The sequence below is a fragment of the Glycine soja genome, chromosome 3 (genome assembly GCF_004193775.1).
Source record: "Glycine soja cultivar W05 chromosome 3, ASM419377v2, whole genome shotgun sequence".
In the NCBI taxonomy this organism is placed as follows: Eukaryota; Viridiplantae; Streptophyta; class Magnoliopsida; order Fabales; family Fabaceae; genus Glycine; species Glycine soja.
This window is the reverse complement of record NC_041004.1, coordinates 39,156,677-39,165,215: the sequence shown is the minus strand read 5'-3', so window position 1 is coordinate 39,165,215 and position 8,539 is coordinate 39,156,677. Positions and strand designations below refer to the sequence as shown.

Genomic DNA, 8,539 nt, shown 5'->3' with positions numbered 1-8,539 from the left:
TGCTAAGGAAAACACCTACACATGGATATAGTGAATCAGTGCAACTAAACATCTTCATAGATGGCCTACGACCCCAATCAAAACAATTACTAGATGCATCTCCAGGAGGGAAGATCAAGCTAAAGACACCGGAGGAGGCAATGGAACTCATAGAAAACATGGCAGCTAGTGATCACACCATTCTTCGTGATCGCACATATGCACCAACAAAGAGAAGCCTTCTAGAACTCACCACTCAAGATGCAACCTTAGTTCAAAACAAGCTATTGTCCCGACAAATAGAAGCCCTAACAGAGACCCTCAACAAGCTTCCACAGCAACTACAAGCGATAAGTCCTTCTCACTCTTCTGTGATGCAGGTAGGGGGATGCCTTACATGTAGAGGAATACATGATCCTGGACAATGCACGATCCAAGAAGACCCTCCCAGGGAAGTCAACTACATGGGTATACCAAATCGCCACGGATTCCAAGGTTACAACCAAGGAGGTCCGTCTGGATTCAATCAAGGATCAACCGGATTTAATAGTGGCCCATCTGGATTCAACCAAGGAAGGAACTTTACACAAGGCTCAAGTTGGAGGAATCACCCAGGGAATCAATACAACAAGGAGCAACAAAGTCAGCCTGCCCAGAATCTCAACCAAGGGGTGGATATTCACGAGAAAACCAACAAGCTCGAGGAGACATTGAACCAATTCATACAGTTTTCAATGTCAAATTACCGCAGCATAAACACCTCGATCAAAAACTTGGAAATGCAAGTAGGACAATTGGCCAAACAGATGGCTGAAAGACCCTCTAGTAGCTTTGGAGCCAACACGGAAAAGAACCCCAAGGAAGAGTGCAAGGTCGTGCTGACCAGAAGCCAGAAGAGAGCACAAGGAGAGGCAGAAGTAGAAAAAAACCAGCCTGAGGAAGGAAGGACAGACAAAGATGAAGAGAGAAAAGAAGAAGAGAAGAAAGAAGAAAAAAGAGAAAAGAAGGAAGAAAGAGAAAGAAATGAGGAGAAAGCACAATAATGGGAGAAATACTCACAAGTAGAAATTCAACAAGAAAGCATTATCAAGTCAATATCCCTCATCATCAACTTATTGTCAAGGAAGAAAGACATGGAGAACATGAGAAAGCCTTAAATGTCATTCTTTCCTTGATCGCCACCACTTCTCTTGCAATAATGTGGAAGGTGCTTCTAGAATACACGATTTTCATGGTGTCTCTAGCTAAGAGGCGAACAAAAAGAAAGGATTTCATAAGAAAATCATTGCTAGGAATAGAATGATAATTTTATGTCCATGTATTTTTACAAACATCTAGAATTCATAATTCATGTATTTTATTTGTTGCGTCTTTGAATAGATGTGAGTAGAATAGAATCACCTAAATTGATAAAGAAAAATCATAAACTCATACATCCTAGGCAAACAAGGCAGACCAGGTCCCAACCTTATCAAATCCTAATTTTATTTTATTTTTATCTTCTATTTTTATCTTTTAATTTTCTTATCTTATCTTTTATCTTCTATTTTCTATATCATATCTTAATTTAAATATTTTATCTTCTCTATCTTTTATTTTTATCTTTAAATCTTTTATCCTTTCTTTTAAATCTTTATCTTATCTCCTATATTTTCTTATCTTTATTTTAAATTATTTATCTATTATTTATAAATTGAGTTTGCATTAATCTAAGTACAAACAAAATCTCTGTAAATTCGACACTCAGACTTCCGAATACTTTATTACTTCTAATAAATTTGATACACATGTCAATGAGTTAACACATGTCCATGAATCAAGGTCTTTCATCACAAACTTGTCATCGTGTTCATCTGGCCTCCATGCGTGTTGTCACCGTCATCATTCAGCCACAACCTCGATCACCTTAACTTTCTCAAATCTCCTCCGATAACGTCCTAGAAACTAATCAAAACCTTGCGAGAAATCACTGCGTCTTCATGTTTTAAAGCCAACCACGAGACCATAATCATTGCACCCCTTACCATGATCACAACCATTAACCATAAACCTCAGCTTCCAAAGTCACCAAAATTTACTGATCACAGCTTCCCCAAATGTCCTAATACTAACTTATCACCATCCACTAATTAAGAATTACTATTATAAATGTAGTAGACTCGTTTTTTTTTTTTTTTTTTTTTTTTTTTTTTTATTTCTTTCTTAATCCCTATCACATAACTGCTCATAATTATAACTATAACTTTTTTTTCTTTCTTTCTATCTCTATTTTCTTTTCACTTTCATCTCATTTACTGCATTTTTTTATCTTGTGTTTATTTCTCGATCTCTTTCTTTTCACTTTGATTTCCTAAAAGGATTGATGATTATTGTTATTTTCTATCCGCTAAACATCTACCCTACTCCTTTGCCTCCTTATTTCCCAATGGACCAATAATGATCGACCAAATTCCATTTTTCAATATGAAGTGAATAGCAAAAAATTCTTAAACCACGTATGCCATTAACCAAGTCATTTTTTAATCAAAATACGTTATGTAAAAGATTTTTTTAACCAATTGCAATAAAAGTTATCCTAACATGTACTACCTATTAAAGGAAAAATGATTACTATACAATCATTTAGGTGTAGAACGAGAGATAACAAGAATAAATAAAAGCATATGATAAACAACGGCGATAATTAAAAAGAATATTAATATTTTTGTTCTTAAAATACTCAAAAAAAGTAGTTATGACTTGTGACATACAACTTCTATTAAAACAATTAATTGTATAAATTCATGCAAGTAATGCTTATCAAACACCACTTAAACTTAATATTTACTTATTTAGTAAATACTACATAACAGGCTGGGATACTTGTTTTTTTTTTTTTTTTTCTATCAGCAGGCTTGGATACTTATGTGTATACTTCGTTAACGCTGCATGGACAAATCACTGAAGTCTGTGGAAGAGATCAAAATTTGTTGAAAAGAGTAAAATACTACACAAGAATGTTCATTCTTCACTATACACTCTACTCCGTTAAGCCTGGATCAGCGTTAGTATTCCATTCGCATCTGGAAGGGGATCACTATTTGTAGGTGTTCAGCATAAACATAGTGATCGAGAGTTCTATAGGTCGCAAATCCCACTATTTCAAACCAAAATTGAGCATATTTAGCAACCATCAATCTTCTGAACCTACTTTATACACAGTTCAATGAAAATCAGTAAAATACGCTTCCAAGATTAGAACACTAATGGCTAATTGAAGGCACAGAATCATATACCTGCAAAAGAGTGTTTATCTTCCCCGACATCACTGCTTTGGATCTCAACAACTGCGTCTTTCAATATATTTTAACATTTATGGAGATAAATAACCAGTAAAACGTCCTCTGCACATGCTGCATAACTATGATTCCATAGCACTCATACACAGCAACTTAAAGGTCGTCGAAGTAATTACCTCTAGGGTTTAGAAATTCAAGCCAATCTAAAGAAAATAGTGATGAATAAATTTGATACTAGAATGACATATAAACATCCTTCGGTTGTAGGAACCCTAATTAAGTAAAGATAAGGAGCAATCTACGGCCATCAAATTAAAACTTTCGTCCCAAAGACACAACACAGTGAACTGGCTAGTTCGATGAAAGAAGTAGCAAGAAAAAAGAAAAAGACAAAAGCAAGTAAAAGGGTAAAAGGGAAAAGTTTAATATATATAACGCACGCCTTCCAGAACAGAAACTCAGAAAATAATAAAGAAGGAATATACGATGCTAACAGTGGTTTTTCTCATGCCCACTAACTTCTTACCTTTTGCTTTTTAAGCGTTGTGTGTCTTTCAGATTGTTGAAGAATCTACTACTGTACTGGGTCCCCAAATAGGAAGGAGTGAGGCTGTTACAGCATGACCTAGTAAGGGTTAGCATTTAACACTCTTCTTCAGCTCTCTAACCAAAGCTAGATCATGCTGGCAGCTTCACTTTTTCCTTTGTAGACTTCCAATCCAGACAGTTTATGCATGTTCGGCTCAATTCCACTATCTCTGCAGGTGCATATATGTGAGCTACTACGCTTAAAAGAAGAAAAGAAACATTGCAACACACTTCCTGAACCACAAAAAGATATATAGAACACCACCCAAATGGAGTGTTTGCACACTTAAAGCTTGGAGAAGACTTGTGTGTTGCATATTTAAAAGCAAGTGGATTGGAAAAATGAGAAGAGCATGTACGTAACTTAAATAACATAATTAATTAAGATAGGGTTGGAAACCTTAAAGAAAAATTAAGGAAGAAGGTGCATGCATGCTATGCTGATTACATTTTTTTAACACTTGTAAGTAAGCTAGGAAAGAAGGAGGAAGAGGTAAAGAATGAAGGAGGGGCTAGCTTGAGCTTGAGGGCAGAAAGGAAAAACAAGAGTGGAATGAATATATAGTGAGAGAAGAATGGGACGGAGATGAGAGATGTAGATGGATAATAAAAAGGGAAAAGGGTTAATTAATATCATAAATCATAATTAAAGAGTCAGACCGTACATATCCCACCGAGTGTAACAGTGAATTAATTAAAGGAAGGTTCATACATGCACAGCGGAGTCAAGGAATTGAAGAGGGAATTCAAAGGCATACACAGACACAGCTAAGAAGGCTAAAAAGGAAGGAGGAGGAGCAGACGCATGATGATTGATGAGGAGTTGTCTTAGCTAGCTATATAGGGTCAGAGCAAGCTAGCAGGGAACCTTTCTCTACTTGGAGAATTTCAATTTATATGTGATAACCTTTTTATAATTTTTTTATACTATATATCTCATGTATTTTTGTTTTCTCAAGATAAATAAATCATTATGAAAATTAAAACCTATTGGAATCGGATAACATCATTAAAAATGATAAAATGTTCTTTAAATAGTTAGTGTAATTATATATTTAGAAATTCTGAAATCATTAACTAAATTAAAACAATCTCATGCGAGTGAAGTTGATTCATATAGTTAAAACTAACTTTTCTTATAATTCAAAATTAAATGGGAAAATAATGAAAAATTAATTGATAGAATTAATTTGTAATTAAAATTTTAACTAAGTTGAGTACTGAAAATTTATAAATGTCAAAATAAATTTTAAGAGTGAAAAAACAGTCCCAAAAATATTTATTAATTATCTAATAACAAAATTCTCACATGACAGAATTCGAATTAATTTGTGTTCATATGATCCTTACTGATAAGACCAATTTTATTAACAATACAAAAAAATAAATGACATATAGTGAATAATATAATTGCTCTCTGCATAGTACCAGTTTTTGTGTCTGTGTGCGTTATTAGGTTGTGGTATAAAGATGAGAAAAACAAAGATAGGGTTGCTCTCAAAGAATTCAATTAATTTCACACACTGACGAGGGACAAAAAGTTGCAGGACCTACAATTATTGGGTTCCGGAGCAAAAAGAAAAGAAGGGGGCTTGGTTTAGAATTTTCATGCGTATGTTTTTATTTGTTTTTGCTCATTCCTCTAACTTTCCCTTTCTCTCTCTCTCATTGCACAAGTGTGAGCGTGATCATCCTCAGTTGTCAATTCAATGTAACTTCCCAGTTCCCAGCCATCGAGAAAAAAAAAAAAAAAAGACTAGCAAAACAATTGCACATCCTTTTCCTTTTGTACCGTTATCATCACAGTGTCGACCCCTTCGTAAGTTTGTATCAATTTTTAGGGGTCAACGAGTCATAATATAATTGTTCCATAAAAGATTTTGTCGTATTGGAGACCTAATTCAAAACATAAAAGTAAAATGTATTATTTAATCTTTCTTTCCAGGACAAAATGAAGATTATTTATTTTTATTTGCTGCACGCATTTCCTATGATATTCTTAGAATAAGGTGTTTATGACATATAAGAATGTTTCAACATATTGTAAGAATCTTAATATACAAATGTGTCTATGTCAATTTGGCATTCATTGGTTGAGTTTTCATAGAATGTTTTATCATATTTCAAGAATTTTGGTATGTAATTATGTCCATGATAATTTTGTGCCTTGGAAGTAAATGAATTTGGCTTTAATTCAATAAGAAAATGATTAATTTAAGGTCTGATTAGAAGCAAGCTATGTGTAGAAATCAAAATACGACCAATCCAAAGGATATGATCGAGCCCCATAACCTTGGACATAAAGTATAAACATAAAGTATAAAGAAGCTAAGTGTATAGAAATCAAAATACTACCTGATCTAAAAGATACAATAATCCATAATCCATAATCTACCAGCACATGAATTATCATACGATTACAATATAGTTTTTATTAGGAGATTGATATATAATTTTTGGAGTAACACCTCAGTACTATAATAATTCAATTTTTATTCTGATATGATTATAAAAGTAGTTCATACATATTATAATATTACTTCAAATAATTTATAAATATATTTACAGAATTATAGTATTATACAATTACCTTTTAGGACAAAAAAATATAAGATGGTTTTGATGTTAAAAAAAGGAAAAAAAAAATATAGATTTGATCGCATAGATTTGATCTTATATGTTAATAAAGATTAATATTTTGATAAATTAATATTTATTGGTAAGAAAATGACAAAATGTATTGATGTAAAATATGTATGATGATTCATTATTTATCGGTAATTGGTTAGGGTCTATTCCTCTGGCGATTCTCTCAGTGACCCTTTGCATGCGTTGTAAAGTTTGGTGATTTTGTGACAGCTAAGTTCTGTAGTGTCTGATTCAGGCTAAGCTGTTAGTGTAGGCTGCCTCGTAGGCCTGTAACATATGGACAATCCAATTAAATATCTACTTGGATACGATGGAGTTCCGAATTTAAATTGTACTATCTTTTAAATATTAATTCTCCTTTGTGATCAATGCTGCTGTTATTGTGGTTGAATAAACCTATAACATCTTACACACTATCACGGGATATAAAATTGTAATAACTATTCATTTAATTTATTTAACTTGTATACATAAATGTTTTTTTCTCGTTACAGAAAGATTAGGACCATCGTTAATCCTACAAGAACGTGGATGGTAACAAGGCAGAAGCACCATTGCACCATTGCATCGACAGGATCAGTATTCAGTAGTGACTGTAATGTAATTTTGAAAGAAAAATAAAATTATACATAAGACAACAATTTATAAGACAACAACTTAAGTGTGTATTTGGATTAGTGTTTGTAAAATTAATAAATTTATAGAATAGATTTTAAGTAAATGCGATTAAAAAATAATATGATTCTTGTTTGGATATATATATATATATATATATATATATATTAAAAAAATGATTATCACGTTAAATGATGTTTGAAAAGTAGCTACCAAAATTAATTTTGAGTATGTAATTAAGGTTTTTATAAGTTGTAAGTTTATAATATTATTTAATGTATTATACTTAAATTAAAAAACATTATTTAATTATGATTGATTCAACTATAATTTCACAACGAATCATTAAACCTTTAATTTTATTACATCTTTTTTATATATAAGAAATAAAAGAAAATATTTTCTTAATTCTAATTATAAGAAACATATAATTAGTTTATTAATAAATTTTATTTTTACCTCTAATGATTATTTTATTTTTTCCATGAAAATTGATACATTTATTGAACTATTAACAAAAATAAGACACCATCATCAATTGAAAAAGTATCCTCTTAAAAATAATCATATTTTAAATAATTTAATGTATAGATGGTCTTAAAATAAAATTAAAATTTATGATAAATTAATTAATCTAACTATTTTTATTTATCTTAATAAATTAAATAATTGTTTCATGTATATAAAACGGAGGTAATAATATTTATACCAGTTCAATGATGGGTGCAATTTCAAAATACTAATATTTTCTTAGCCGATGGAAGTCTGCATTATATAGTCTCTGAAATTGTATTACTAAGAGCAATGCCAACAACATTTTCCATGAACAGAATCATCATTTGACAATGGCAAGAGGAACTGTCATGAAAACTCTTATGTAGTATCGATGGTTGGTATCGATGACTTACATACCTCATTATATATAATCTGACTCAAACTTAGGTATTGTGTTCGTCCGCTTTCTTAGTTTTCGAAACACCCAAAGATCATTAAGAGGCAACAATGCGAGTAGTGGATTATCTTAAAATAAATTTACACAGAACATTATCCTGCATGTTGATGCTGGTCTACAATTATATTGTGACTTAAATTGGAAATACTACCTTTTTCACACAGCACATGCATTCTTACAGATGATGTAATGTTGATCTAATTCATCCTTTATATCGTGGAAGAGAAAGAAGCAATGAAGTATGTCCTAATTCTCTAGTAAAATAATAATATAGCTCCAAGGTAGTGTATGCTTGTGAATTAAGATGGATAAATGGTCCACTTTGCATCCTAATTAAGGTGTGCTTCATACAAATTAAACTTATATTATACACTTATATTGTGACAATCAAGTTGTCTTCCACATAAGAAATTTAATCTTAATTTCCCAAATTATGAAATATGGATCTGTGTGCATAAACTTTTCTAGAAACACTTAT

The 8,539-nt window shown here is 31.7% G+C and overlaps 1 long non-coding RNA gene across 1 annotated transcript; it reads right to left on the bottom strand.

Annotated features, from left to right (window-relative positions):
- Positions 1-2,669: 2,669 nt before the first annotated feature.
- LOC114406884 lies at positions 2,670-4,689 on the bottom strand. Its single transcript, XR_003665529.1, has 2 exons — positions 3,255-4,689; positions 2,670-3,165 (listed from the first exon to the last, which is right to left on the bottom strand). It is a non-coding gene; the product is annotated as an uncharacterized LOC114406884 (long non-coding RNA).
- Between the last annotated feature and the right edge of the window lie 3,850 nt (positions 4,690-8,539).